This window comes from Protopterus annectens, chromosome 2.part0, assembly GCF_019279795.1.
Source record: "Protopterus annectens isolate FY-2018-M chromosome 2.part0, PAN1.0, whole genome shotgun sequence".
NCBI lineage: Eukaryota > Metazoa > Chordata > Ceratodontiformes > Protopteridae > Protopterus > Protopterus annectens.
Genome location: NC_056728.1, coordinates 1,848,978,063 through 1,849,003,310, shown reverse-complemented (window position 1 = coordinate 1,849,003,310; position 25,248 = coordinate 1,848,978,063).

Sequence of the window (25,248 nt, the reverse complement as noted above, 5' to 3'; positions counted from 1 at the left end):
CATGATATGAGGTATAACCTGATAGTGCTGGGGTGCTCTCTGGAGCCTTGAACCAGGTTTCTGTCATTGCACAGATATCGATGTTCTCCATACTGAGGAGAGCTTCGAGTGTGTGTATCTTGAGGTTAAGACTTCTGGCGTTTAGCAGCATTACCCTTAGTTTCTTGTTCCTTGTGCTGTCTATGGAGGTGCTTTTGACTTTTGAGCCTTGCCTAAAAATGGCACTATGGGGGTGGCAAGAGCCTTTGCCAATATCCGAAAGCCCAGTGCTGACAGGTGCATGCCGTCCCTAGCGAAGCAACGTGGCCTGTCGAGCATGTCATCCCAGGCTGACAGACACTGACAGATAGATATCCATCTATGTATGTCAATATGTATATGTGTATATATCTATATAGATATATGGATAAATGTATATACATATATGTTCACCATATGTCCAGAACATGGAGTGGCATCCTACCTCAGCCCCAATATTCCCAACCTCTTAGTGCAAGGGGATGTCAGGTATGTATTGCAGGTATATATGTAGACAGTTGCTACTGTAATAGGGGTTGTCTTAACAGACATGTTGTGTGTCGGAGGTCACATCTGCCTTTAACATGTACACCATTGGCTACTGACAGACATCCTAAGGACATCATAGTACAGTACCACTGCTAGCACAGCAATGATCCCGTTGACTACAGCAGAGATATGACCAATATATGTGGACAGTCTGGCACTCCGTGTTCAGTCCAGAGGTGTACACATATCCCCTTCATGCGAGACATGTGGACCACACCTCCCAATGTGGATGTTAATAGCCATGTACATGGGTATATCATGTAAATACTGGACTACATATTCCCACACATTTTATACATGCACATACGCCAGTCTGTCCTGACGCATAATACCTGGTGGTGCAGGGGTCACATGGCCACATACTACCCAATAGTTAGTGACATACATCTGTACAGAATCACACTGCTTTGTCAGAAATACACAACAGTTATGGTGGCCTGGCAGCAGTATGTCTTGCAAATAACTGGACATATCAGCCCACTGGGTAATTACACTACACTGCTAGGTATGTCACAAAGCACTGTGCAAACTACAGGCAGACTGCCACAACACTGGACTACATTTTGTATGGGGAACTACACATGTACCTGTGATTATAGTGGGCTCTACACATATGTCATAGCACAGAGTAGCAGACACCTGTGTGAAAGTGCATACCCACAACCAATGTAAACACAGCCACAGCCACATATGGTACACACATTTAATATGACTCTATACGGACTGTCTGATAATGTGCCACTCACACACTGACCCTAAATGCACTGGGCCATGGCACTGTGTGGTCTGTTGGCTGTCTGTGGTATGGGACACGTGTGTCTGGCCCTACAGACATGTGAGCCAATAGGGTATGATTCACTGGAGCAGCATGTCACATCAGATAGAACAGGACTGACAACAATGGCATCTACCACAGTCTGTGCACAGCCCAAGGTACGTATGTGCAATACACATACTGTCAATAATCACCCTAGGTACACAGACCTCAGTACTGTACACACAACCACAGAATGGCCAAGCTATGTCCTCAGAAACAACCCCTACTATACATAACATGTCTAGCAGTCTGACATCTGACTGGGCTATCAGGTATGATGTCAATAAATAATGGGGTACAGAACATATCCACCTCTTACTGCAGGAGATATGTACAAAGGTTGACAGACTTGTGGCTGGAGCTACAAACACTGCCCCAATATTGGCATGTTGAGGTGATAACCTCATACATTTACTGTCATACCAGGGTTTGTTGTAACATATGTCCTATGAGGGATATGAAGTCAGTAACTCTCATGGTTGTCACCATGTACTGACTGCAGTCCTCACACTATGCTACTGCAGTTCTCAGATAGGTGTTCTGTGAGTAACACAAGAAACAAAATGCTCCACACACTGCCCAGTCTGCTGATGACCCTATAGATGAGGGTTTCCTCAAAAACATAGCACTGTCATGAGAGGTATTAAAACATGTAGACCAGCCATATAGGTTCATAGGTAGGTATTAGGCTATCGGCCCTGGGGCCAATAAAAGCCCAGCCAAAAAGGTACCCTGGCTTTTGCCACTCAAGAAAATTATTTTCCTGTGCCACTGTCAAGCAGAGCCACAGAGGTGATCCCCGGGGTGAATTTCCTATTTGTCATCCAATCATCAAGATTTTTCTTGAAGAGTGCTAATGAGGAGCTTTGTTTGATATAGATTGGTAGTTTATTCCAGAGTATGGGAAGTCTCTGGGACAGGAACCTATCCCTCCAGCATGTTTTGTTTATTGTAGTGACAAGGTTTAGGTCCCTAGAGCATGTAGCTCGGAGGAATTGGGATTTCTTTAAGTGGAGCATGTCCAACAGCTCTGGGTTTGACATAGCTTTGTATGTTAGGTAGAGATCACCTCTGAGTAGGAGATATGTGACAGAGTAAAGCTGGAGTTTTTTGAGACGGTCTGCATAGGGCATCTGTTTGAGACCAGTAATCCTCTTTGTGAGGTATTTTTGCGGCCTTTCCAGTTGTTGTAGATGTCTTATGAGGTACATACCAAAAGGGGCATTGTACTCTATAATGGGTCTAATGAGTGATAAGTAGAGGGGAAAAATGACCTATTTTTTTCTGAATGAGAAACCTTTTGTGATGAGGTGTGCCATGTAGAAGGATGTCCTGACTACTGTGGCGATGTGATTATCATAGGAGAGACTACTGTCTACTTGTGTCCAAATGTCTCATCACATTTTCAGTGTTAAGTATACTACCGCCTATGTTGTAGTTCATGGGTACAGAGTTTTTACCAAAGGGGATGACAATGCACTTTTTGGCATTGAGCTTGAGGCCATGGCTTTGACACCAGGCATCTGTCTCAGTGAGGCTCTTTTGTAGGATGTCCGCATCATTAGGAGTTTCGATTATGGCTCCTAGTTTGCAGTAATCTGCGAACTTCATTAGCCAAAGACCTTCTGTGTTAGCCTGTACTTCAGAGAAGTAGATACCAAACAGGAGAGTATCCAGGACTGAACCCTGTGGTACTCCACTTGTCACTGGTCTAAAGTCGGATTTGGAGTCTGCTACTTTCACAGTGTGGGTTCTGTCAGTGAGCCAGTTGGCCACTCATCTTGTGACATAGGGCTTTATGCCTAGTTTAGTGAGTTTATCTATAATTCCAGAGTGGGGGATGGCGTTGAAAGCCTTGGCAAGATCTAGATAGGCAGTGTGAACCACCTGACCCTTGTCAACAGCTTTGGTGACTGCTTCAAAGAAGTCTATCAGGTTTAGGAGACATGATCTGCCTTTTACAAACCCGAACTGGGTGGGGTCCAGAGTTTGGAGATTACCAATGTCTTTGTTTATAACTTCCATGATAATACTTTCCATGGCCCTGCAGACCAGGCTCATCAGGCTAATGGGCTGGTAGTTCCCAGGGTCCATGGTGGCTCCCCTCTTGTGGAGTGGGATAACCGTCACTGTGTGCCATTCAGCAGGCACAAAGCCTTAGGTGAGGCTATGATTGAACATGGTACTTAGGTGGGGTGCCAGTTCGTTCTGTAGTTCATGTAGAACACAGCCTGGGATTTTGCCTGGTCCCATGGATGCTGTGTTCTTGGCTTTGGAGAGTGTGGTTTTTACCTGTGCAGCTGTGATTACAGGAACTTTGCATTCTTCCAGTACAGAGATTGGTTCTTTAGGGGGTGGGGGGTAAAGTTAGCACTGAACCTATCTGCCAGGATGTTTGCAATATCAGTGGGGTCTGTATATTTAGTGCCATTGTACTGTAACTCAGAGCAGATCTGAGTGTTGCCATTGAGATTCTTGACATAGCTATAGAATGCTTTGCGGTTGCCTTTAGAATCAGTGGCGATTTTGTTTTTGTAACTAGCTTTGGAGGATTTTATCAGGGATCACAGCTTCTTACTGAGGCTGACCAGGGAGCTCCTCCACTCATGGGATTTTACTCTCTTTTCTAACAGTTTCTTCCTTCTGTTGTACAGTTTGTTTATGGCAGGGGACCACCAGATTGGTTTCCTTTTTTGGAGGATAGCGTCTTGGTTCTGTTTGGGATAGCACAATCCATGCACTCATGTAAGTGCTTATAAAGTGCAATTGTGTAGGATTCAGTAGTCGTAACTGTATTGTCCATCTGCATGGGTGTCATGAAGTTCACAATTTATGTCTTAAGAAGCATGAAGTTGGCTTTGGAGAATGTTTTTACCATGGTTTCCTTAATGGGGGGTGGGGGCAGGATGTGGATATCTAGGGTAATTAGCTTATGGTCGGATTGGACCAATGAGGTGTTGACTTCAGGTGTGGAACACTGGTCACTCATGTTGGTAATGACTAGATCTAGGATATTGTTGCCCCTGGTGGGGGTGTGGATAAGTTGATCCAGGGCATTGGAGTTTATGAATTCCAGAAAGCATTAAGTAAAGGAGTTGGTACATGAGTAGTTTTTCCCAGTTAATGGTGGGATAGTTGAAATCGCCCATTATTAGGGTGTTTGGTTGAACCCTAATATTTTCCAGTACATCAAGAAAAGAGAAGTGGGAATCCTGGGGCATGGTGGGTGATCTGTAGCAAGCTACAATTTGGATTGCAGTTTTGCCCAGAGTTAGTTGCACTTGGATAACCTCGGCTGCATTATGCTGAGCTAATAGTCTGGAGGTGTGGATATCCTTAATGAATATGGACACACCTCCGCCTTTGGTGTTCCGGTCCAGGTTACATGGCCGAAAAGAGTGGTATGAGTTATAGCCTGGTAGTGCAGAGGTGCTCTCTGGAGCCTTGAACCAGGTCTCAGTCACTGCACAGATATCGATATTCTCCATTTTAAGGAGTGCCTCGAGTGAGTGCATTTTGAGATTTAGACTTCTAGCATTGAGTAGCATCACCCTCAGTTTTTGCTTGCCTGTTCCTGTTATGGTGGTGAATTTGTCATTTGAACCTTGCCTAAAAAAGGCACTATAGGGGTGGCAAGATGCTTAGCCAGTATCCGGAATCCCAGGGGTGACAGGTGCAGGCCATCTCTGGCAAAGCATCGTGGTCTGCCGACCATGTCATCCCAGGCAGACAGATACTGGATCCCTTTAGAATGGCACAAGAAGCTTAGCCAATTGTTGAAGTCAATCATTTTGTCCTTGTACTATGGCATCATTCTTGGTGATGGCAGAATGCTACTCAGGGCTAGGGTCATACCTGCCTGGGCTACAAGATCGGAGAGTTCTTCCATGTCTCTTTTCATGTAGTCCAGGGAGGTATGTCTCAGGTCATTCACACCAACATGGACAACGACAGAGTCATATTTGTACTTGTTGTGGAGTGACCTGACTGCGTGGGTTATGTGGCGGATCCTGGCACCTGACAGGCAGCTGACAGTAACCTTCTCCTTGTTTAGCCTGGTGAGTGGGACATCAGTGTGCCTGACTATAGAGTCACCTATGACTAGTGTGTTGGGTACATTGTTTTGCCTTATTGGCTGTGATTGAGTGGCACACTGAGTCTGCGGGCTATGTGTCATTTGGGTTGTGTTGGGGATGGAGGTTGCTTGCGTTTCTGCTTTGGAGGTCTTTGTTGCTTTTTCAGATTATTATTGAGAGCCTCCGCAAATGTTTTTGTGTTTCTATGTGTGGATTTTGGTGGTGTAGATTTAGTGAGACTATGTAATGAGTGTGGTGTGGTGCAAGTGTTTATCTTCTCCTCTTGACTGTCAAGTTCAGTCTTGATTGGAGAGAGCTTTACCTCTAGTTTGGCTAGATAAGTGCATCTCTCACAGGTTGTAGGGTTGGGTGGTAGGAGGAGAGGGTTGTCTGTGTACATGAGGCAGTTTCTACACTGCCCCAAGATGCCCAGATTCATCAGATAGACAGGAGAGAACACTGGGAGCTGACCCTTGGACATGCCTGAATAAAAAACTATTTTCCTCTAGATAAGTGAGGAAAGTGAGTACAAGAGCTGTTTTTCCTCTAAGCAAGTGAGGAAAGTAAGTACCAAAACTGTTTTCCTATAGGTAATGAGAAAGGCTGAGTACTGTAGTAATTAGTAGGTTATTTAGTGCAGGTATCACATGCACCACAGGGGTTATCCGGATGTTATATGGGCAAAGGGTATGTGAAGGTGTCTGACATCAGACAGCATGCTTCAGTATGCCAATAAGAATTGTAGTGAGTGTGAATGTGGTGGAAAGCATCATACACCACACATGCAGACACAGGGTGCCAGTACTGACATGCATGCGTGCATTGCTTCACGGGTGTGTAGTGGTTGACTGTGCCAGAAGGCTATACAAGGCCAGGTGAAGGGTATACCTTGGCAGCAGGCCACATAACAATGGTCTGTAGTGTGGTTCAGGGGTGTAGTGTTTGGATTGGCCCACACAGGTGGGTACTGTATTCACCATCCAGTCACCTGGGTAACTATTGTGTGTGGCCATTGCTGTGCAATGCCTGCCATGTATGTGTTCTTTAGTCCATGACATGGACACCCTCTGGGATGTGCACATGTCCCAAATGCATGTACAGTGACATGTGGAACTGTAGCTGCGGTGTCTGGCCCATGTTGTGTACACAGATTGTTATCATCAGATGTGCCTGTCCTGGCCTCATGTGGTGGGAACTGGTAATGGACAGCAGATTGACCCTGCACCTACATTGATAGCATAGTACAGGTATTCTCCTGTGTCAGTGGCATCTGTCCATACAGGGCATGTGTTTAAGTCATGGTATGTCCTTTGTGGGTCACATTTGATGACACCACAGGTGTTGCAGGCATCCAGTGGGGAACATAGTGAAGGCACACTGTCTGCATGTATGTGCCTATTGTACTGATGGACAGGGTGCCATGCCCTCTGTAGTCCACTGCAATCACACCATGGTTACTATCTGTGGGCAATATTCGGGGTACTACCAACATAGCAGTTGTTGCCTAGGCAAGTGTGTTTGTGTATGAGACATGGGTTGAGAGTGTTCTCTGGATAATACAAGGGTTGCTAACTTTGTTCTCCAGGCCTTGATGTCACATGTAGGGGTATGGATTGGCACCCCAGCCTCTCGGCTATTTCACATCTGTTATCCTTGTAAGGTGGACATTGTGACATAAAATAGGGACACTATATAAGAAATATGCAAAACTCGCTTCACAATGAGTCCAGTTGTTACACACTCACAGCCACCTCCACACAGGATATGAATGACAAACACAGACACACACACTTGCCATGTCTGGGATTATAACTTCTACCTAACTAATTTATTACACTACAGCATTATGCAGTTATAGGACGCACCATGGAGATTACCGGAGTACTCCTTCTCCAAAGGTGTATTCACTGGGAATGACATCAGCAGGCTTGCCAAAGGTCAATGGAGGTTGTAGTGACTGTGAATGGCCTCCAAAGCATTGCACCCTATATAGACAATGAAACACGCACACTTGCCATGTGTGGGAATAGAACCCCTTCCAAAGTACTATATCACACTACAGCATTACACTGTTATAGGACACACCATGGAGATTACTGGGCTACACCTTTCCCAAAGGTGTATTTCACAGTGAATGACATCAGCAGGCTTGCCAAAGTAGGGCATTTGAATTGTAGTGAGTGTGACTAGCCTAAAAAGCATTGTTCCCTACACAGACAAAGAAACACACACACAAACATCCACACTTGCCATGTGTGGGAATAGAACCCCTACCAAAGTACTACACCACACTACAGCATTACACTGTTATAGGACACACCACGGGGATTACTGGGCTACTTTTTCCCCAAAGGTGTATTTCACTGGGAATGACATCAGCAGGCTTGCCAAAGTAGGTCAATGGAGGTTGTAGTGACTGTGAATGGCCTCAAAAGCATTGCACTCTACACAGACAAAGAAACACACACACAAACATCCACAGTTGCCATGTCTGGGAATAGAACTTCTACCTAACTAATTTATCACACTACAGCATTATGCAGTTATAGGACACGCCACTGTGATTACTGGGCTATTTTTTTCCCAAAGGTGTATTTCAAAGTAAATGACATCAGCAGCCTTACCAAAGTAGGACATGTAAATTGTAGTGAGTGTGACTAGCCTAAAAACATTGCTCCCTACACAGAGACACACATACACACACTTGCCATGTCTGTGATTAGAATTCCTACCTAACTAGTTTATCACACTACAGCATTATGCAGTTATAAGATGCACCATGGAGATTATTGGGCTACTCTTTTCCCAAAGGTGTATTCCAAAGTGAATGACATCAGCAGCCTTGCCAAAGTAGGGCATTTGAATTGTAGTGAGTGTGACTAGTCTAAAATGCATTGCTCCCTACACAGGGAGGGACACACACACAGTTGCCATGTCTGGGATTAGAACTCCTACCTAACTAGTTTATCCCACTACAGCATTGCACAGTTATAGGACATGCCAGGAGATTACTGGGCTACTTCTTTCCCAAAGGTGTATTTCAAAGTGAATGACATCAGCAGACTTGTCATAGTATGGCTATGGGGAGGGCAGTGTTTGTGCATGGCCCATAACCCATTCATCTAGAGGTAGACACAACACACTGTGGCACACACAGGTTTATATTCCACAGGTACGTGTATACAACTGCTAGATGATTACTGCCTTGTACAGTCATGTTGCACAGCTAGCACTTGCACCACAGAGTCTGTAATGCTGAGGGATACCAATGGCTAATTTCTACAGTGAGTGACATTTACACATCATGTTATTGTAGCCATTTGGCTGTCTGCTGGGTGGGAAAGGCCTCATGTTGGAAGGCTCTTTGTCTCTGTCACTCTCTTCCACACATCTATGTATGTGTACTTTTGGCATATTGTAGTGTGTTGTCCTTGGATATATGTGTGTATTCCTATCCAATGTGTGTGCAAAGCATGACTGGTGCATACGGAGGAGTGTATTCACTAACATCTGCAACTGTCAGATATGTATGGTCCACTGTTGTTGGCAGACATGGGCTTCATTTATTTAAGTGTGTGAGCATGCCCAGTATGACCTTTCAGTATGCTGTTTTCTGACATCGCCTTCATTTCTCTAAGTGTGTGAGCATGCCCAGTATCCCCTTCTGTATTGAATGTGTGGATCCATTCCAGGTAGTCTGTACTCCAGTGCAGACCTTTGTGTTCTGCACCTACAGGTAGCAAACTGTTTCTGCAGGATATCTGTAGATCAGTTAGCAATATGGGGTCAAACTTTACAAGGGATAGTGTGTACTGTAAGTGATTGTGTCTGTGCTGATTCTACATGGTACTGGTGTTAGCAGAGATATTCAGATGTGTACTGCTATACACTGTGATGTTTTATGTCCTCAAGTACTGTCAAGTGGACATTTTTGCTCACAGTAATGTCCTAGGGAACACAGGGTGAATGCAGCTGTGTCTAGTATTGTGGTCAAACGCCAACATATTCATGGAAAGTTATGCCATTCTGGAGGGGGAGCTACATACACTTGCTGCTGGGTCTGTGTATCCAGTTCAGCACTTTAGTACAGTGATGGGAGAGGATCCCATGCCTGTACATCCATCGACGTAACAGTATGGCCTTATCTTGCTGTGGCAATACCTCACAGCTGTACAGATTCACACAGGTTACCCAGAGGCAGGGGTCATAAGTCAGGACATTACCCCTATTGTGGTATACAGGCAGGTTTGTAGCCACCCATTTCTGTGTTTGCAGCCAGGGATAACATGTGCACACAGCTGTGTGTCGGACCTTGCACATTCCATGCCACCCATGCTCCCACCCCCCATCTATTATTCTATCCTCTTCCATACATTATGCATACATTCTCTGATATTTTCCCTATAGTTATCACCTCATCACAGCTGTGTTTTGGTGTTGGTCCACAGTTCATGCAGTGGGACATGGGGGACATGTTACTGTGGTTTGTCCACATGGCCTTGCATATGGCTTATGTGGAGTGTGTTATGTTGTTATTTGGGTGTCCATGACATAACATACATTGGCAGTATGGGTGAGATGCAGGCCTTTGGCAGAGGCCTGTAGGCCATTTGGTGGTGATGCAGGCTTGCTGTAGCAGGCCATTGCATTCTGTCAGTCTTACAGTCCCAGACAGTATATTCCCCTGGGGTGACAGGGTAGGTGTGCTAGGTATTCATGCCAATACTTTCTATCAGTATTGATCAGGTGGTGTGGATGCTGGCAGGGTGCTGCTTACAGCTAGGGACACACCTGCATGGGACACCTGCACTGCATGCTGCATTCTTTCGCTATTACCATACACAGGTGGGGGTCATATTGTACCCATTCCCAATAGCATGGGTAAGCTGGGCGCATATGTCCTATGGACACTACTTGCATCTGACTCACAGATATGCATGGGGCATTCCAGTTATGCTGGTTTGTGCAGGGACATCAGCCATTTCCCACTACATCAGTCCTATCACCTTTGTGATCTGCAAGTGTTCGGCCAGACGACATTGGTATTCCCTACTACAAGCCCAAATAATGTGGTGCATACCTGTATGTACAATTCCAATGGTGTGTCCATTTCACGGTTACACATTATATACTGTATGCCTGGGGTACTTTTCCCTGTGTACTGCTTATATATCTAGCCCAACAGTCATGCCATGTGACACATATTACCACCATACATTTACAATGACTTACTGCTAGCATGTGTTATACTGGGGAGCATTGTCTTTGGCACTGCAGTTGTGAGAACTTGGCCCTGTCATCGGCAATAGTGGGCAATGGCCACCAGGTCAAACCTCCACATGCATACATACTGACCAGTCTCACACAATATGAAACACACACCAACCTAACACGCACATACATGCATATTGTACAAATGCTACAATCTATCCTGCTACCTTGGCCACCTCAGGTCATCTGTGCTCCACTGGTATTATACATACACATACATGTTACTACATGTCTACATCGGATTGGGGGCACACCTGACTGTTACAACATTTCTACTTAGGATTGGGGGGCCCACCTGACTGTTACAATGTGTCTACATCAGATGGGGGAACACACCAGACTGTTACTACATTTCTACATAGGATTGGGGGTGGGGAACACCTGACTGTTTCTAAATTTCTACATATGATTGAGGGGGCACACCTGACTGTTTCTACATTTCTACATAGGATTGGGGGGCACATCTGACACTTGTACACATTTGCTATGACTGTACTGGTATGTCAGTTACTCCATTTCATTCTGTATTCTAAAATATCATGCTGACTAGAGGCATATCAGTGTACTATAGGTCTTAGGTTTGCTTGACATACATATCAGTTTCTGACTTCCTACCATTCAGAACTACCATCCCACTGCCTGACCCGATGTAGTCTGTCTGTGTAGGCCTGGGGGGTTACCCATGGGCATCATTCAGAGGCCATAGCACAGCCTTTGTTTGTGTTTGTCTACACCTGTCCTGCTGGCTGAGACTGTTGTTGGGTATGTGAACCTCCCTGACTGGCATGTGTGTGTCATATGGACACACATGTGGCCCGGCACATTTCCTGCAGTGGGTTTTGTCACCATGTGTAGTACTGGCTACTATGGTGACACCAGTATTTGGTACAGATCTCATGCTGCCACTATAGGTGTCTACTATCTGCTGGCATCCCATTCAGCCACCCGATTCCCTTGCATGCTCACATCCATACCATAGATACAAGTAACAACACATACTACTCCATTCAGCAATTGGTAAGGAGAGTGACTTACCTTGTGGGTGTGCCAGTACTGAGGATGGTGTCAGAGGGTTGCCTATGTCAGATGCACATAGTACTCTCCCTATACATGGTTGAGCACAGGTAGTGTCATGTTTGGCATCAATTTTACTGTATGTGCAAGTCAGACAGAGGTGTCATTCCCTGGGTCCCTACTATGTGGGCGTATGTGCTATGCGTTGCCTCTTTGCCAAGGCCAGGGCATACTGGGCATGCCTCCATCTGCCTACTGGGGCAGGCTCAGGTTGTTCCTCCTCTGAGTCACTCTCTGTGCCTGTGCAGGGCTTGGCATTAGTGGGGGCCTGTGTGGCCCTACACCATGCTGTTCCTGCTGCAGCTGTTTCCACAGGATCATATTGTGTACCATAGCACATACGATGACAATTTGAGTACATGTAGCTGGTGAGTACTGCAAGGCTCCACTGGGTGTGTCCAGGAACCGAAACCATGACTTGAGCATCCCAAACACACTTTCTATTATAATTCTGGTCTGTGCGTGTGCCTCATTATGGAGTTCTTGTTCGGGTGTGTGTGCATTTCTGATGGGTGTCATCAGCCACGGCTCCAGTGCGTAACCAGCATCCCCCACTAGGTGGCCATAAGGGATGTCCCCATTGGCAAATCTCTGGTACAGCTGTGTCAGATGCCAGATGTGGGGATCGTGATAGCTTCCAGGGCAGCCAGCACACAGATTCATTATAATGCCCTGGGCATCGCACATGACCTGGTAGTTGATGGAGGGGAAGCCCTTATGGTTGATGTAGACCCTACCCTGCTCACCGGGTGGTGCTTTGATGTGTATGTGCATGCAGTCTATAGCACCCACTACCTCAGGGTATTCTGCTATTTGGTGGAAGAGACAGATATTGCTGGCCAACACCTCACGGGTGTTGAGGAAATATACGTGCTCACCGGCATGTGCTGACATGACATCCAGGAACTGGTGGAATACCGTGGATGCTGATGCCTGTGAGATCCCCATGACATCCCCAGTTGGCCTTTGGTATGTACCTGTGGCTAGTATTCCTAGGCCTACACATACCTTAGTATCCACTGGGATGGGTTCCCCTCTGTTAGTTCTGTGTGTCAAGTGTGGCTGGCACAGCTCAGCAATTTGCTGTAGGAGGTCCCTGTCCACCCTATAGCACTCCACTATCTCCAGCTCATGTAGCCTTTGGTAGGTTACCCTGGGTGTGTACACCCTTCTCCGTCTCCTCGCTGTGGGTTAGTCAACAGCATTCTCATCCTCACCACTCTCAGCCTCTTCCACATGTTGACGTTTGATAGCTGCTGCAGCCTATCATTTTCTTGTTTTTGTTTGTTAAACTTTTCCCACTTGTATACACCGGTGGTGTAGTGCATGTGGGAAAAACCAGAGGGAAGGGTGTTTGCATAGTTTATAGTAGTGTTCTGGGCTGAGCTGGTCTGCTGCCTGTGTAACTGGCTGATTCTGATACATTTCACCTGCCAGCTATTCTAGTTCTTCTAGATTACCTTCCTACTGCTGTTTTCCCTTCCCACTGCCTTCCTGTTTAAGCCTGGGGGCTTGCCACACAAACACAGTGCTCAAATGTGCACAGCGCTGCTATTTCCTGGTTTACTTTTTTGTTTTCCCTTTAAAATCAGGTGCTCGGCGTGCACACCCACTTAGGCAATGTGAAGAGTGCTAGGCAGCCTCAGATGCACCCCCTTGCTTAGCTCTGCTAAGCTAAGGGCAAACCCGAGCTACAGGGCTCCACTTCACTTACAGTATGCCTGACACACCCCCTTATGATGTCAGCCAGCTCCTAGGCTTGCACCAAGCTATTCCTGCTCTTACACTGTTGGATGCTGACTAGCATGCAGGGGAAATCTGGGATTCAGTATCATTCCCCTCATTGGGTCTATATTAGAAGACTGAATGTTTAGGTGATCGAAAACCTAAACATCGATCTTCTAATATCGAAAGCAAAAAATGGTGAACAGACAATTTAACACAGGGAAACATTTCCCTTGGCTGTTTGCCGGAGTTTGCTATTTCCCTACTGTTGAGCAGTCTCGGAGTTGGTATATTTAGTTAGGAGGGGTGTGCGGTTCAAATCCCCCCACTTAATTTAGATGTAAAGTAATGTTTTTTGTGTTGTGGCTGAGGGAAGTGTTTCCCTGGGCCCTTCGACATTGTACAGTTTGATATTAGAAGATCGATGTTTAGGTGTTCGCTCACCTAAGCATTTGGTCTTCTAATATAGACCTCCCCCCCTCATTTGCATAGGATTGCCTGCTGATGCATAGTTACAGGTCCCACATTGAGCCTTCCCCCTTAGCAGCCACTATTCACTGGCCATGTTGTCTTCTGCCTGCCATTGAGTATAATGGCAAAATAGTGATTTTGGTTAGACTGCTTAATTTAGGTTTTTTATTTTATTTTTCACCCAATCCCATTTGCACACCACTGCCCTACGCTTAAACAGCCAAGACTGGCTAAAAAAAAATAAAAGTTAATTTTTTTATTTTTGCAACTGTTTTCCATGCCAATGGCCATATATTTGGCCATTGGCATGTTTTCTACATAATATCCACCCTTTATTTAGAGCTGTCATGGCTCCGTTTTGTAGTTTGCAGAAATGTACTCGGTTACTAACCGAGTACATTTCGGCAGATTACACTAGTTCTGCATGGCCGGCTTTCAGCTTCCTGGATCACAAATTCACCTCATTCACATGGATTTCACCTTCAAATGGGGTAATTTGCATACAGGAGCTGAGTCTGTGCAGGACTAGTGCAGGAGCACTTGTGCACGTCCCTACAGCATATTCCTGGATCACACGGCAGACATATTGCATGCTGGAGGTCCTGCCCTAGTCCTGCACACCGTGCAGGCCTTGTTGAATCTGGGGGTTGGTGTCAGTGTAAATGACTTACTTCAGTGTAAGGTCTATCTATGAATAGGCTTACACTGGGGGCCAGATTTCAAAAGACCTGCTCTCAGTGTAAGTGGTCACTTACACTGAGAGCAAGTCTTTTTGAATCAAGCCCTATGTGTGTGTGTATACAAGGATATATATATATATATATATATATATATATATATATATATATATATATATATATATATATATATGTATATATATATATATATATATATATATATACATACATACATACATATGTATGATTTTTTTCAGTCTTTATATATTTGTATTACTTTAGTTTTGTTTCCTTTTCCATAAGTTTACAGGGCAAATACTTTGATCCATGTTTATTAACAAAATCTCTGTCAAATGTTGCCATTCTTTCTGCCAAACATTATTTTCTTTTAACAATTATGAATTTCCCTTTTCTCTAATATAAACTGGATTAAATATCTGTTAGAAGCAGCTGCAGAAAAGCTTAACACCTTTGCATATGGATTACTAGCTGCGTCAAATTTTAGCAAAGGGAATAACAGTTGGCATTGTTTTTTCAGTGCTGTGATGTTGAGAGCATTACCAGTACATAGCAATAATGAAGGTATGTTCACAAGCAGAATAGCAAAATTGTAAGAGACTCTACACCTTAGCTAGCATGTATTGGATTCCTGCAATGAGTCGAGAAATGAGAAAAAATTACTAAATAATGTTTTGGACATCGAAAGAGGTAATTTAAGTTTAGTCAGTAATTGTAATTGTTTTTCAATTAAATTATGCTAGTATGTTAAATGAGCTCATAATTCCAGCATCTGCAAAACTAAAAGAATATGTGGATAAATTTGAATGTAGAAGATTTGATTGATCTGAGACTTTCTGCCATGTTCTAAAAGTTTCAGGATCTCATATCAAGGAGCCTCCACTGTCCTGCATTGTTATCCCAAACTTAGAGTTCATCCCTGACCTGAGAATGATATCATCCCAGTTGCCAGAGTATGTCTGAATCAGTATCTCACAGTGCCAAGTCACTAAATGGCTAGAACTCTCATTATAACAGTAGTGGGTAGTAAGATTCTGAATCATTCTATGGTCATAAAGCTCACTACCCATCCCTTGCACAGTGCAATCCTATCTTGGGAATTGTCAGACTTGAATTCTTGCCAAAATGACTGGTATCACAGCTACACCTTTATGGCAACTCTGTTACTGGAGGCACAGAAACTTCCTGTAGTACCAAGACTGCCAGACAGGCAGATCTGCATGGTCATGAGGTTATTCTGCAATCTGCACAGAAACACCACCTGTACAATGGACAGGAGAATGCATGCATGACAGCACAGACATCATACATGCATTCTACTCATCCATGCACAGAAGTGAGCATGTCAGACCACTAGCCCACCAAGGAAATGGTTCTATTTTACTTCCTTATCTGTGCAAACCATTACCACTTAATTTGAGGGATACCTCTCACACCTCCTCATTTCACATGCACACAGTTCTTGGTCACCCTCACTATGGTTCCCATATAGCAGTACAACAGCTCTACACATATATAGAACTTGCTACTGCAAGCAGGTTAGCTGCCCACTATGTACTGCCTGCAGTACCAAGTCCACCTTACAGGTGAGTTGCTGCTTCACCAAAATATCATATTGACTTCAGTGGGCTACTGCATTGCTTCAGTGTTCTACACTGGCAACCTTTGCCAATGTACAGCTCTGAAGTGTTTCAGCATTGTAAGCCTGATCCCAAATTTGGAATAGGATGTAACAGGATGCAGTACCTTGTCAGCCCCCATTAGCATATGTTGAATGTAGACTCATAGAGACTTTGGTTTTGAACTCAGATATGCGATAACTGCATGTGTTACTGCATGCCCAAGTTCTTTTGGAATCCAACATAAAATATTTCTCATTTTTCACCCATTATTTCTTTGTTCTTAATACCTAGACTAGGAATTATAGCACTATTCATTTCTAGTAATATCTAATGTAAAATTAGTCTTTTACAGCTAGTGCATCCCCTTTTTACATCATCATGCTCTAATATTTACCCCAGAAATAAACATAGCAAACATATAAATAATCTGAAGATTTGGGAACAAATTTTCAATATTATACTGGCTTAATGTACCGAGCCTAGGAAACTCCCTGGATATATATAGTATAAAGTCTAACCCTATCAGGACTCATATTATTACAAGATATTATCCCTAGTGATAAGAATCTTCATATGTACTTCTATGTTAAAATATGGAAGCATTCATGTAAATAGTGTACATATGTTATAAGAATGTTATTAGAAGCATTGTTTGGAAATTACCTGTGTATTTCTCGGTCAAATGTTTGTATGAACAAGTTGAAAAATAATAAAGAATTATTATTGAAAAAAAAGCAATTATTAATTAGAGCATTAACATTTGCATGATTAATTTAAAATTACATCAAAGAATGGATCTTGAACAAATTTAATAGTTTTATGTTATTAAACAAAAAGCAACATAACATAGATGATATACTCTGGATATTCAAGAACCCGCTACAATGTTTTATTTTGTGTGTGTATATATATGTGTATATATATATATATATAAATATATATATATATATATATATATATATATATATATGTGTGTGTGTGTGCATCTATATATATATATATATATATATATATATATATATATATATTTATATATATCTATATGGATTCACCTTACATGCTCGAAATGCCAAAATATCGAATTTTAGAATTTTGAGCCTGTAAAGTCGAATGGATGGAAACTGCGAACCCAGAAGTGTCGAATGGATTATGTCAAAACCGCGGTATGGATAGCGCGTTAGGTAAGTGTACTGTTTTTTGAGGTTTTGGGGAGGGTTTGTGTGTGTTTGAGTGTGTCGGGGTGTTTGAGGTGTGGGTTAGGGTAGGTGTTGTACAGTGTGAATGTGTTAGTGTTGGGAGTGCTGGTGTTTGTGTGCATGTGATCTGTGTTTGTGCGGTGGGCTGTGGAATGTGTGATGCTGGGTTGTGTGTGGTTTGGAGTGTTGTGTGACCTCAGAGTTAGTATATATATATATATATATATATATATATATATATATATATATACGTAGGGGAATGGGGGTGCAGACCACCACATGGGGGTGCAGGGGGGCTTGCCCCCCTGCATATACTAAGGGTAGGTGTGTGTATGTGTTTGGTTGTGTGCGTGTGTGTTATGTTTATTGTAGGGAAGTGTTGAGAGGTATGTACGCTGGTGTATGTATGTGTTTTGTTGTGTGTGATGTGTGTCTGATGGGAGTTTGTAAATTCGTGGTATTGTGTTTCGCATTTGTGTATGATCAGCATTTAGAGGATTCAACTTTAGAGTTTCGTGATACTGAATTTCAATAACTTAGTATTTCAATGCTATACAGTGAATCTATATATATGTATATATATATATATATATATATATATATATATATATATATATATATATATATTATATATACACACACACACACACACACACACATATATATATATATATATATATACACATATATACATACTTATACATGTATGTATATGAAAATTTCCGCATAGTTTAAAATACAAATGAAAGAATTGGATAAGCAATTACTAAAAATTTAGAGCCAATGTCAAAGTTCAAAAAGGTGAGCAATTATTTCAGATGTAGTTTAGAAATTTAAAAGTACCACTCAGGAAATATTAGAATTCAAAAGCTGTGGTCCTGGAAAAATGATTTTGGTAAAATGCATTCTTTAGATTTACATATAAGTAAACTTTAATAACAATTATAGTATTACCTAAGTTTTTTATGGTTGGGATTTATAAACACTGCTATGCAGGAAAGCAGATCCAGTACATACTATAACAAATCCTTTATCAGTTTCATAAAGAACAGCATGAATAAGGTAAATCAATGTGCAGAGGCCTGACCCATTGTGTAAGCACTGTGCCCCATGCATAAAGTGCACATTTAGACACGCCTCCTCATTATTATATGTGAATCAAAAAGCGAGTACTATTAGATTAAAAACTGGTCCCAACTGAGAGGCCTATAGGAAAGCAAATTATTTTTTCACAGTGATGCTGTGCTTACTAATACAGCCCTTTCCCTGCTACTGTATTACATAACAGCCCTGAAAAAAGCAAGCAAGCAAGAAAGAAAGAAAGGTAAAAAGAATGAGTATAACATCTGTTGCACATCAGAAAAATCCCAACCAGAATAGAGGTTCTTATACAGCAGACAAACTTGCTATGACATAAAACTGTCCAACTCTCACACAGTGATGCTGGCAAAATCCTGTTAAACAAAGTTTGTGCAGAATCAGAGCTCTTCAGTACAATTCTGTGGTAATGACCTCAGTTTGCTGTCATGCCAACAGAATGAACCAATTTCAGGAATCACAGCCAGGCATGATGACTGACCACAGCACAGTACAGTGACAGGCAGCCCAGTAAAATATATTATTTCCCACTTGGTAGCTACACATAATTACTTAGTAATGTCTAGAATACCATACTAAGATGCCTATCATGGGATCAGGCACCTAGGCAGTGAGACATGTCCCTGTGGTACATTTGGCTGGGGACACATGGCTGAAGTGACATTCAGCTGCAGAGAAATATGGCTGTTTGCAAATTCCCTGTGGGCAAAGAGAAGCACACACTGACATGCTCACAGTTTTAATAACCAAATGCATGGAGGCAGAAGAAGTAATGAGTGTTGTGCTCAGTGGACAGCACATGCTTATGTAACTACAGCATGTAGAAGTGTGCTACAGCATGGAGGAAATCCTGCAGGCTACTGTAGTCACATTTATGCTCCAGTGTGCATTTTAGGTAATGTTCCCTAGACACTGTAAAATGGGTAGTGGTCCACACACACCAATTATAAAGGCACTGCCCATTGTGCACTGCATTTTTACTGCCACTGACATGCCCTCTGGCCAGCCTGCTGCTGATGCCTTTCATATTGCCTGCTGTCTCATGTTCACTTGGGCACCATGGACAGTGTTTTCCCCCTGTGTATTTGGTTATTGAAGTTGTGGGCATGGCAAGACATTCTTCTCTTTGCCCACAGGGAATTTGCAAACAGCCTTATTTCTCTGCAGCTGACTGTCACTTCAGCCATGTGTCCCCAGTCAAATGTACCACAGGGAAATGTCTTACTGCCTAGGTGCCTGAACCCGCCTATCACTTTTATGCCATGTAGCTCTGACATGCTATACATTCTGTGTACAAGACACTTATGTGTGCCATTCAAGGAAAAATGTGATGTGTGTCTATGCCATTTTGGAAAATCACAATTCAAGTCTTTGAACTGTAGTAATTCATGGTGGCAAACTAGATAGACATTATGAATGTGATGCTCATCTGTATCAGCAAATTATAGCTATGAATTTTAGGGCAAATGTGGTAAGATTACTTCTTTGCTTCTACATGAAGAAGGATACAATAAACTGAGAGAAAATTAGCTATATTCTCAAGAGAAATGTATAGAAATAATCTCACTATACTGGAACTGTATCAAGTTCCAAAAATGTGAAAATCCTTAGGTGAAATATGTAAATTGGGATGTAGCTGTGTTTTTCTGAAAATATATATATATGCTGTTTGGCTAAGTCTTGCTACTTTTTTAACAATGCATATGAGTGCAGACTGCAGAGTCTGCTACTTCGAGGATGCAGGACTTAGTCACATGATGATTTCCTTTTTTGGAATCTGGCTTGATGAATCTTACGCTTTCACTCTTGGATATGTAACTGTGAAAATTAAAAACACATCTTCCAAATTCAAACTAAAGACACAGTAAACCTTGCTTGAAGGTTGTGAAGTCTAAAACACTACTTTTAGCCAGAAATAGAGAGATTTTTTTTGTTTAAATGTTGCACTTTCTTTTTCTGACCAGTGTTTCTTTAATGGCCTATTTTAATTATTTACATTGGTTGTGTTATGTTTACATACTTCCTTTGAGAACAAATTATTTGATTTATTTTTTTCAAACAATGAATTTCATTGTTTAACTTTAGATGTCTATGGCTGAAAACATATTCACTGGTAAGGGATTAAGCGTTTTACGTGCATAGCACCAAAATGTTTGATAGCCATCTTTAAGATTATGACTGCTTAGAGTTATTTTGTACCTTTTAATTATATAAAGGATGGCTTATAAGTAAACAGCGTGCTGTGATTTTTGTTTTGTTAGCTTTATCTATCCAGTATCAGCGTATCTTTAAGTTTAGAAGGAGAAAATTGGTACTGGAGATTCACTTATTCCCACTATTATTAGAATATTGTGTGTGTGTGTGTGTGTGTGTGTGTGTGTGTGTGTGTGTGTGTGTGTGTGTGTGTGCGTCTGTGTGTGCATGTGTATGCGCATGTGTGTGTATACAAAATAATTCTAGTTATGCTTCAGTTTCTCTCTATAAGGTTGCAAGAAAAGTCACCAAACTTGTCCTGAGTTGAGTAAAACGTTGAGGAACTTGTGATTATAAATCTAATCTGTAAGTGAGCAGTATGAAACTTTTCTGGCATTCCATGACATGGCTATTACTAATGGCAGCAGTGATTTGCCTATCTTTTTTAAATGTTGTTGTCTTTCGGCTTTTCCCAGTTAGGGGTCACCACAGCGGAACTCTGGTCTGCTAATGATTGGCAGTAGATTTTCACGGTGCCGAGTTGCCAGCTCAACGCCCAACTTTTAACGAAGGCACACCCATCCATGCATGTCTTTCGGAATGCCACTCGACCCACGGGGAGGACATGCAGACTCCACACAGAAGGCACTTCCTGCACACTAGCTGAGAATCGAATGGGAAAACCTCTTGATGTGAGGCAACAACGCTACCGCTGCATATGTTTCTTTAATTTTGAGTAAATTTTATCTTTCTATCTCAAATTTACTGAATTATAAAGAGCATTTTGTCAGACTTCAAAACAATCCTGATAGATAGTATTGAGATTTCCATCTGAAAAGGTCATATTCTGGTCTGGATGCTAAATTAAGATCTATTAATTGGAGAACTGTGGCTGAGATATCTTCATCTTTATATTGGAAAAATTTGTAATTATTTATAAAGAGCATGCTTATACTATATAAAGTAAGATCTTTAAAGATAGCAATATTATTTTTGGAGGTGTAAAACACATTTGAAAGCTGACTGACAATGTGAATAATTGAAATTTTTCAAATAACAGTCAACATTCTTGTCAAGCCCTTTGTCTGATAATCTTTCAGTATTTATAGTCTAATTTTAAACAACATATTCCTGTTTCTTTCAGTTTAGATCAAAGATGCTTATTACAGGTTATATTGGCCTAGAGAAATTATAACTATAAACTGGAACAGTCTATCACTTACCAATTTACTGAATTTATTATAGTTGTTATATTTAGGGCGGCCACGGTGGTGCAGTGGTTAGCATTGCCGCCTCACAGCAAGAGGTTCTCCGGTTCGATCCTCGGCTGGGGTGCCTTCTGTGCGGAGTCTGCATGTCCTCCCTGTGGTCGCGTGGGTTTCCTCCGGGTGCTCCGGTTTCCTCCCACATCCCAAAGACATGCTGCAGGTGGATTGGACACTCTAAATTGGCCCTAGGTGTGCGTGTGAGTGTGCCTTCTGTGGAAGGTTGGGCGCCGGCTGGCAACTCGACACCGTAAAACTCCACTGCCATTCAATGTGCGGACAGGTGATCCGCTGTGGCGACCCCTAACCGGGATAAAGCCGAAAGAAGAAGAAGAATTATAGTTGTTATATTTAATAAAAAAATACAAACATCGATAATGAGATAACACAGCCACTGGGGATGCACAAGCCAGTGCATTTCTTTGTGCCGGTCCCAAGCCCGGATAAATGGGGAGGTTTGCGTCAGGAATGGCATCCGGCATAAATTTTTGTCAAATCATACATGCAGACAACAGTACAGAAATACATACCGGATCAGTCGAGGCCCGGGTTAACAATGACCGCCACCAGTACTGTTGGCCAACAGGGTGCTGGCAGAAATTGGGCTACTGTTGGTCGAAGTAGGAGAAGAGGGGGAAGGCATGCCCAAAGACAGGTAAAGTCTAGGACTGTGATAGTGAGGGTCAGAACTTTGAATGTTGGCAGTATGACTGGTATAGGGAGAGAGCTAGCTGATATGATGGACCGAAGGAAGGTTGGTATATTGTGTGTGCAAGAGACCAGATGGAAGGGGAGCTAGGCTATGTGTATCGGAGGCAGTTTCAAATTGTTTTATCATGGTGTGGATGGAAGGATAAATGGTGTAGGGGTTATCCTGAAGGAACAGTATGTTAAGAGTGTTTTGGAGGTGAAAAGAGTGTCGGATAGAGTGATGTTTATGAAGCTGGAAATTGATGGTGTAATGATGAATGTTCTTAGTGCATATGCTCCACAAGTTGGGTGTGCAATGGATGAGAAAGAAAAATTTTGGAGTGAGTTGGATGAAGTGGTGATGACTGTACCCAAGGGTGAGAGACTGGTGATTGGAGCAGATTTCAATGGGCATGTTGGTGAAGGGAACAGAGGGGATGAGGAAGTGATGGGTAGGTATGGTGTTAAGCAAAGGAATGCAGAAGGTCAGATGGTAGTGGATTTTGCAAAAAGGATGGACATGGCTGTGATGAATACATATTTTAACAAGAGGGAGGAGCATAGGGTGACATACAAGAGTGGAGGAAGATGCACACAGGTGGATTACATCTTATGTAGAAGGGCCAGTCTGAAGGAGATTGGAGACTGTAAAGTGGTGGCAGGGAAAGTGTAGTTAGGCAGCATAGGATGGTGGTTTGTAGGATGACATTGGTGATCAAGAAGAGGAGGATGAGTCTGAGTGCAGCACCAAGGATTAAATGGTGGAAACTGAAAAAGGGTAATTGTGAGGTGATTTTCAGGGAAGAGTTAAGACAGGCACTGGGTGGTAATGAAGAGTTACCAAATAGCTGGGTAACTACAGCAGAGCTAGTAAGAGAGATGGCTAGAAAGGTGCTTGGTGTGACATCTGGAAAGAGGAAGGAGGGCAAGGAGACCTGGTGGTGGAGTGAAGAAGTACAGGAGAATATACAGAGAAAGAGGTTGGAGAAGAAGAAGTGGAATTGTCAAAGAGATGAAGAAAGTAGACAAGAGTATAAGGAGATGAGGTGCATGGCAAAGAGAGAGGTGGCGAAGGCTAAGGATAAGGCGTATGAAGAGTTGTATGAGAGATTGGACACTAAGGAGGGAGAAAAAGACCTGTACCGATTGGCTACACAGAGGGACCGAGCTAGAAAGATGTGCAGCAGGTAAGGGTGATAATGAGGGAAACGTACTCACAAGTGAGGAGAGTGCATTGAGCAGATGGAAAGAGTACTTTGAGGGGTTGATGAATGAAGAGAATGAGAGGGAGAAAAGGTTAGATGATGTGCTGATAGTGAATTATGATGTGCAGTGGATTAGCAAGGAGGAAGTAGGGATAGCTATGAAGAGGATGAAGAATGGAAAGGCTGTTGGTCCAAATAACATACCTGTGAAAGCATGGAGGTGTTTAGGTGAAATGGCAGTGTTTTTTAACTAGATTGTTTAATGAAATCTTGGAAAGTGAGAGGATGCCTATGGAATGGAGAAAAAGTGTTTTGGTACTGATTGTTAAGAATAAGGGTGATGTGCAGAGCTGTAGTAAATACAGGGGGATTAAACTGATCAGTCACAGCATGAAGTTATGGGAAAGAATAGTGGAAGTTAGGTTAAGAAGGAAGGTGATGATTAGTGATCAGCAGTATGGTTTCATGCCAGGAAAGAGCACTAGAGATGCGATGTTTGCTCTGAGAGTGTTGATGGAGAAGTACAGAGAAGGTCAGAAGAAAGCATATGACAGGGTGCCTAGAGAGGAGTTGTGGTATTGTATGAGGAAGTCGGGAGTGTCAGAGAAGTATGTAAGGGTGATGTGCCTGTGCTCATCCCCTCTGTTCCCTTCACCAACATGCCCATTGAAATCTGCTCCAATCACCAGTCTCTCACCCTTATTGATGATTGGATGGGAAATGGGAAATTCACCCCAGGGATCACTTCTCTGGTTCTGCTCGACAAGGGCACAGGAAAATCATTTTCTTGGGTGGCGAAAGCCAGGGTACATTTTTTGGCTAGGCTTATATAGGTCCTAGGGTCAATAGCCTAGTACCTACCTATGAACCTATGAGTGGTACAGGATATGTACAAGAGTAGTGTGACAGCGGTGAGGTCTGCGGTGGGAGTGACAGATGCATTTAAGGTGGAGGTGGGATTACATCAAGGATCAGCTCTTTCTTGTTTGCAATGGTGATGGACAGGTTGACAGACGAGATCAGACAGGAGTCCCCGTGGACTATGATGTTTGCAGATGACATTGTGATCTGTAGTGAGAGTAGGGAACAGGTGGAAGAGACCCTGGAGAGATGAAGATATGCTATAGAGAGAAGAGGAATGAAGGTCAGCAGGACTAAGACAGAATATATGTGTGTGAATGAGAGGGAGGACAGAGGAATGGTGAGGATGCAAGGAGTAGAGGTGGCGAAGGTGGATGAGTTTAAATACTTGGGGTCAATAGTTCAGAGTAACGGTGAGTGTG